The sequence below is a fragment of the Astyanax mexicanus genome, chromosome 21 (genome assembly GCF_023375975.1).
Source record: "Astyanax mexicanus isolate ESR-SI-001 chromosome 21, AstMex3_surface, whole genome shotgun sequence".
In the NCBI taxonomy this organism is placed as follows: Eukaryota; Metazoa; Chordata; class Actinopteri; order Characiformes; family Acestrorhamphidae; genus Astyanax; species Astyanax mexicanus.
In genome coordinates this window covers 393534-401821 of record NC_064428.1, presented here as the reverse complement: position 1 = coordinate 401821, position 8288 = coordinate 393534, and the positions used below count along the sequence as shown (strand labels likewise).

At 37.8% G+C, this 8288-nt stretch overlaps 1 long non-coding RNA gene across 1 annotated transcript; it reads left to right on the top strand.

Annotated features, from left to right (window-relative positions):
• The first annotated feature begins 1139 nt into the window (after window positions 1-1139).
• Window positions 1140-7676, top strand: LOC125785642 (uncharacterized). Its single transcript, XR_007427953.1, has 2 exons — window positions 1140-1323; window positions 7545-7676. It is a non-coding gene; the product is annotated as an uncharacterized LOC125785642 (long non-coding RNA).
• The last annotated feature ends 612 nt before the right edge of the window (window positions 7677-8288 follow it).

The window sequence follows — 8288 nt, the reverse complement described above, 5'->3', positions numbered from 1 at the left end:
TCATGTACTCATCATTCCGAAAAACATATCCACATTTGGTGACCCTAGGGTTAAAGGTCGCCGAGATATGAATTTTTTAATAATTTTTTTGAATTTTTTTATAATTTTTTTCCAAAATGAATGGGGCTTCTATGGCAGCCACAATTTCCGGTCAACCTAGACAGACCAATGAGGTACCGTTGGATGCGTCTCGGGCAGTGGAGTCCAGTGCCCAGATGCCCCCTGGTGGAGAAATCAGCAATTTACTCTCAGCATCTCTCTGTCTGACGTAGTTCCGTAGGTGTGACCTACATGGGACCTACATAGTTGTGATCAGCATCCCTTAGAATGGGGGGGTAGCCAAAATCTGGAAGCAATGTGACATAGGGAACCCCGTCAAAAGTCGAGTGTCATTCTCCTCATAGCACAAAAATTATATCTACACATTCAGGACGACGAGACGCATCAAATGACACAACCTTTTTCGACCAGAAACATTCTCCTAAGCAGATACGGTTAAGTGTATTTTTCTCGGACAGCAAAGGGTTAATCCCGAAACTATTTGGTAATTTGGTGCGGCTCGGTGCAGCGACCCGGCACGACGAGTTTGGTGCCAATCAGACGTACGGTTGAGCAGAAAACCCCAATAAAGCCTTTTGGTGATCCCACACGCTTTGGTGATATCAGCCCTAACAATGTTTTTTTAAATTGTTGTTAGGACTAGAATCACCAAAGCGTGTGGGATACCCAAAGTGTTATTTCGCGTTTTTTGGCTAAACCGTACGTCCCATCATCACAAAAAGTATATCTGTATGTTCAGGACGACAAGACGCATCAAATGACACAACCATTTTAGACCAGAAACATTCTATTAAGCAGATACGGTTAAGTGTATTTTTCTCGGACAGCAAAGCGTGTGGTGGAAAATAATGACAGGAAGAAAGAAATATTCAGAGTCTCTGAGTCTTGATCAGAATGAGTAACAAGATTTATTGAGAAGCCACACGTAATGAATACAGAGTGAACTCCTGCCTTGCAAGAGTGCCATGCTCTCTTTATACCTTTTAGATCCTCCCATCCCTTACTTCCCAATTATGGGCACAGTGCCACCATTGTGACACGTCAACTTCTTCTGACATGTGATATGACATAATCCCTTAGTGAGCATCTCAGGCTGGTTCTCAAAAATACTGCAAGCAGGAGAGGGAGGTGGCTCTGGCGCCAGGCTTGTAGATACGACAGCTGTGACGTACATTCCTTTAACACACACACACACACAGACACATACTGCTGGCGCCAGATAGAGAAAACTCTCACTCAGCATTTCAGAGATGCTTACTGAGGGTAAAATGTTCAGTTCAGTACACATTATCATCACATAGAACAAAAAGTAATATCATTAATAGTCGTCATTGTCTATGAATCATCACACGTCATTGATTATGAATCATTTCAATAAACACCTTCCATCACACTCCCCCCTTTGATTCTGAATCAATAATGAAATTTTCTTTTTACAGCTAATTTTCTTTATCTTCATTAAACAAACGGTCCAGCCCAAATGCAGTATCTAACTCTATTGTATCTACTGTAACTTGCAGGAACTGGCCTTTCTTCTGCATATGGCGGAACAAAAATTAATAGATATATATTAGAAAAGAGTAAAAGTACATCAACAAATAAAATCTCGATAGGTCAACACATTCGCGAGAGAGAGAGAGAGAGAGAGAGAGAGAGAGAGAGAGAGAGAGAGAGAGAGAGAGAGAGAGAGAGAGAAAGAAAGAAATAAACTAAAGCCAGTCGAGGGCCAGAGAGAATTCCTCATACTTCATCCAAGCAGTTATACATTTTGCAAATGACATGTGATTGTACAGAACTTATCAATATGATTACGTCAGCAGAGTCCAGTTAACAGCATGTTGTCCAGTTTTAATGACGTGATTAGCTCCAGCCTGTCTGAGCAACAAGTTCTTATCATGATGTTGTTCAGCACTGTGTGCTTCATGAACACAGCAGACAGTCCTTAAGTGTCCTAAAGTCTGTGAGAAGATGAGACAGAGGAAAAGAGTGGATGGAAAGATCTTCTGGCTATCTGAGGAGAGGTTTCCAGCACTTCACTCAGATAACTTGTTGTCTCCTAGTTCATATGCACTGGTCCCAGAACAGCAGAACAGCAGTGAAGCTTCTCTGCCACTCAGGGTCACGTTCTCCTCACAGCTCTCATTGTTGATGAAAACACTCTGACCTTCCTGATTCCTGAAAAAGTAAAAACAACCTCCAAAGCCTTGTCATAGTGACAGTTAAAAAGAGAGCAGAGATCATAAGGTTATTAAGTGAATTATAATGTGAACAGTAAAAATAATAACTGTATATATAAATGTATAAAACATTTAAGAATAAGAGTGTGAAGGTGTGGTTATCTCCAATCATACCCTTCACTCCCCCCTTCTAGACCAAATGGAATCATCCAAGATTCCATGATGGTCTACATAACGCCTAAGAAGCCCCGGGAGTAATGACAAGTGTCCGCATACAGAGCATGAGAACAAGTGTTTCTTCATCTCAGCTGTGGACATGCTGGGGCCTATTGCACACCAGTCCCCACGCCGGACTCTCCCTGCCTCGTCATGCCCACCATGGATCTGAGAAGATTCATAAACAAATTTTACTACATTAACTTTCTCTTTTTTTTTTTTCCAGAATTACAACATGAAGTTTAAAAGTGTTAAAATCAAGTCAATGTTTTTCAACATTGTCACTGTTTTCGCTCTAGACTATAGAATACATAGTCTCAACATTTATTTATCAAATGCCTTCTTATTTTCTTTTAACCTTTCACATTGTCTAATTTAATCTTCAACCACAATAATGTATATATTTTTTATACATTAATTAGACATTTTCTTACACTAGATGCTGAGAAGCTGATCTACACCTTTGTTTTGATTAGAGTATTGTAATGCATTATTCTCTGGATTACAATTATTATTCTCTACAATTTACAAATTGCATCGTGGTCAAAATGCTGCAGCTACAGTTCTAACTCACACACATAAAAACGAGAGAAGATTATTTAGATTGGATTTTAATATTCATTTAGTGTAAAAAGTGTAAAAATCTCTTAATGGCTTAGCAGCTAAGTATATATCAGGACTCCTGACAGATCGACAATTCCAGCTCATTTGTTGAGAACATTTAGCGTTGCATTCTGTATTTATGCACCAAAGATTTGTAACTCTCTATCAGTTTATATCCATCAGGGATCACCCAGTTCTTCCTTTGAAGCACATCTAAAACTTATTTGTGCACTTCAGATTAATCTTAGTTTTATTTATTTTAAAATAGTTTGTTATGTGCCAAAATTCTTAATGCCAATCTGTAGACAAACAATCCTCAACTTTACACATACTCAGAAATCCTTAAAGCATTGTTCAGAATATTTAGTCTGATTAGTGCTGTTATTTGAGGGCGAACACACAAAGAGCATAAAACACCCCCTTTTTATTTTAGTTATTGAGTAGAGAGTTCAGTTCTTCCAAAACACTGATGAGTATGATGCAGTCAGTGCATTTCCTCTATATCCTTTGTAAACTTATTTTCCATCTGTTAACTTGAGTCTAAAAACATTTGGCTGATGTTAGAATTTAAATGTGTGTGGAGTTGTGTCCACAAGCTGTTGTAGGCATGGTCCACCTAAGTTTAGACTAACTAGTTCCTATGACAGTGATTTTGAAGCTATGAGCTGCAATGGTCCTGTTTGAAGTTATTGGCCTAATATTTATTTTCCTTGTTCAGTTCCAATATATATTTTTGCGAACTGTGCTACCTGTAAATTAATTGCAAAAAATAAAAACATATTTAAGTTTCACTTGTTTGGCATAGTTGCAAGACTGTTAGCTGGTGGTTTAGCAAGCTAGTTATTATTATATATATTGAATTAATTTAGCATTAATATTAATGCACATATAAGAGGAAGATTTCTATCTTACCCTATATATATTTTTTTTTAAAAACTTTTGGAGCAAGCAAAGCTCTTTTTGTAGTTGATAGTCTACATTGATGTATTAATAAGATTTTAAATGGTTGATTTTTATTTAAGCCAGCATGCTTGGTTACTTTAGCTAGTTACAACTACATCTGAGTTTATATGTATTAATTTTGTCAAAAGCCAGTAAACAACTTCCCTTACATAAGCCTTAATGGAGATGATTGTTATTAAAAATGTTTTATACAAATCATAGTCATTAGGCAACATAAATTACATAATGTAAACCTAAAAAAAAAAAAAAAAAACTTTCCAGTGAAAATTGAGGGCCAATGTGTGATAGGCCTCTAATGTATTAATCTGCCCAGCAACCATGTTTGGCTACTGTTTACAATGAAATTAAAGATTTTTTCCCTGAACTAGATATTATTTTTAATTCATCAAAGTTTTTGATGAGAAACACTATTTAAAAGAGAAACAAAAAAAAGCTAAAACCTCCCTTTTTTTTTTCTTAAAAAGAAAGGTAAAACAGTCATAATTTGAGTCACCACCAGATTTAAAGTTTAACCAAACATTTTCTACATGAGGCATAAACATCAAAAAATTAAATAAAATCACTCCTTTTAATGGAAAAAAAGTAAACAGGCATAAAAATAAAAAATCTGGTCTCACGTCTCTGTTGCTGGCTCAGGCTGAGGGGTGGATCCACTGGGCTGATTGGCTGCTGGGGGTGGGTGGTGTTGATGGTTGAGCAGGTGCTGTCTGAAGCGGTCTCTGATCGCTCAGTTCTTCCAGATCTGAAACCAGTTTCCTGGACCAGTGCTGTAACATTTCAATCACAGCAGGTCCGGTGAAGACGCAGTCCAGCCATCGACCGACAGCTGGACCAAACACAGTCTCTCATCTGAGACTCTCCTCATGAAGTGCTCTGGTTCAGATGATGTTCACAGTACTGTTGCAGAGTACCCTGTCTCTGAGGGTCAAAACTCCTGTGATGAGCACCACCCCCGCCTTCTCAAACACCCAGAAAACAGCACTGAGCAACAATCAGTCAAAAGAGAAAAATCCCTCCAAAAAAAACCTTAAAAGAAAAAAAAATAATAATAAAAAAGAAATCCTGAAAGGAATTCTAACATGGTTAAAAATTGTTTAGCCTCATGAAATAACTAAAACAAAAATTATTTCCAGCCAAACGATGCTTGATATTTCTAAACTGTATAAACATTAACATTATATTGTTGTGCTCTGATGGGGACTCAAAATATAGCCAAGAATATGCAAGCAAGTTCTTCATTGCGAGAAATAGAAAACATATGGAAAGCAAAACAAAAAGCTCCATTTTTTTTTTTTTTTTTTTTTTTTTTAAAAAAAACATCTGATGTCTCCTTGTTTAAAAGTCAGAAAGAGAGACCCAATTCACTGCAGCTCGTAATAGATACAATATTAAGTTTGTCAAATTAAACCTTTCCAAAGAAAGTAAGGTCTTTTCTTACTGGTTTCTAAAATCTACTATCCTCATTAAGAGAATCAAAAGATCAGCATAGACTGAGATACATGAGAACCACTAGAGAAATTAGATATGTGTATTCTTTAAATCTCATTCAGCTGAGACTGAGCTGAAGTCAGTCTCAATAAGAAAAGAATAAGAATAGAAAAGGCCTAAACCACATGAAGACAGAAGCTGTGTTCAGAATGGCTCACTCATTAACTCTTTCACTATGTAGCATTTTCTATTTACTAAACGAATTATGGAACAACCAAACAATAAAGCATGTTTGTCCTGCTCTGAGGACGTCTAATACAACAGCACTGCATTGCATTATAGTATATTTTGGAATTTCTAAATTTTGTGATGCATTAGGTTTTTTCATAGTGAACTATATAGGGAACAGAATGTACTGCTGCGGTTTTAAACAGTATTGCAAAAATGGTTTTACACTATATAGTGCACTATTTCTGGAATAGGGAGCGATTCTGACACAGCCACACACACATTATATTCATCATTAGATTCGCTTACAGAATATCAGAGACAAATGTTAGAAACATACACACTTACACACACACACAGACACACACACACACACACACACACCAAATGTGATAGAAGATAGCAGAGAAGAGATGTTTTGTCTATCTCTCTCACTGCTTTATTCAACACACGCAGAAACACACACACACACATTGTATCAAAAGCCTGGAATCCTCATCTCTTTTCTGTTTCAATCAGGGATGACTTTCACAATGTGGACATTTGTACATAACTCATCACTACTACTCAAACATGAAGCTGTCTCACATATTCACTAAACTGTCATCCTCAGAATTCTACAGCATTTTCCATAAAGATAATGAAACATGTTACATTGAACAGTTCCAGCATGGCTCAATATTCTGCCCTACTTTAATATATGTATACTGGGTTAATATGCTAATGATTCCAAACCTTTGAACAACACTACATAAACACACACACACAGACATACACATATAGTCTTGGCTCATTTGATTGAAAAGAGCTGCGTCATGAATTTTTGGATTAAATTTCAATTCTTTAGTTACTTGGGATCCCATTTTGTTCTCTCATTCGATTTTAATGACTCAGAGTAATTTAGCCCCAATAATCACGTCTCACCTTCCTTCTTCTATCCCTGCTTAATACACAATCAGTACCCTGTACTATTATAGTATTATTTATGCACTCCTCCCCACGGTCCCGGGACCTATACTCTAATGACACGTCTATCAATAGAGGCCTCACGACCAGGCTAGTCTTCTCTTTACTTTAAAGATATATTTACATACATCAATAAAGGCCTCGCTATGACCAGGCTAGTCTTGTACACCGTCATGTAACTATTCACTGTCCAGGGCGGAGTGCTGAAGGAAGGATGGAGGGGAGTAAATTAATTTAAGAACAATTGTTTACATTTAAATTTCCTTAATGAGTAAATTAGTTAACCTGTCACTCACCACCAATGTTTTGTTGATGAGGCCTGGATTTGCGAATGGGGGGGAGAGGCCGCACCTGCCCCCGCGGTACTTCGTCCTTTATTCTGTGGAATTTTCCCTTGCTTCTGGGGCCCAGCTGTTTTGCTGGAGAGCGTCCTCGGCAGGTGCTAGTCTCTCCCCCTCCGCCGCAAGACCATGCTCATCCTGTTCCGTGACGCCAAATTGTGGTGGAAAATAATGACAGGACGAAAGAAACTGCAGAGTCTCTGAGTCTTGATCAGAATGAGTAACAAGATTTATTGAGAAGCCACACGTAATGAATACAGAGTGAACTCCTGCCTTGCAAGAGTGCCATGCTCTCTTTATACCTTTTAGATCCTCCCATCCCTTACTTCCCAATTATGGGCACAGTGCCACCATTGTGACACGTCAACTTCTTCTGACATGTGATATGACATAATCCCTTAGTGAGCATCTCAGGCTGGTTCTCAAAAATACTGCAAGCAGGAGAGGGAGGTGGCTCTGGCGCCAGGCTTGTAGATACGACAGCTGTGACGTACATTCCTTTAACACACACACACACACAGACACATACTACTCACTCAGCATTTCAGAGATGCTTACTGAGGGTAAAATGTTCAGTTCAGTACACATTATCATCACATAGAACAAAAAGTAATATCATTAATAGTCGTCATTGTCTATGAATCATCACACGTCATTGATTATGAATCATTTCAATAAACACCTTCCATCACAAGCGTTAAACCCGAAACTATTTGGTCATTTGGTGCGGCTCGGTGCAGCGACCCGGCACAAGGAGTTTGGTGCCGATCAGACGTACGGTTGAGCGGAAAACCGCAATAAAGCATTTTGGTGATCCCACACGCTTTGGTGATATCAGCCCTAACAATGTGTTTTTTTTATTGTTTTTTATCCGAATCAGACCACCAAATTTGGTGTGTCTAGGTCAAAAGGTCTCCAAAATACGGCCCAAAACCTTTAATTTTTCCCATGGAAATTTGAAAATGTAGGAGGGGCCTCAATTTATTCTAAATAGTTTTTACATTTCACAAGTTTTGGTGCCGATCAGACCTAACGGAAAACCCAAAAAAAACACTTTCATTATCTGACACTCTTTGATGAAAAAAGCCATAACTATTGAAAAAAAATAATAATAATAAAAAAAAATAATAATAATAATATTTTCTTATTACCTGATTAGTTACAGTTTGGCCAGTAAAAAAACAAAATAATATTAAACTAACCCTAGAATGAGTAAAATTCCACTTGTTTGAAGGTTAATTGCTTGAAGGTTAATTGGTTTGCTGTTTCCTCTGCTTCCTGTTGAGTCATGCTCAGAGGGTGAGGA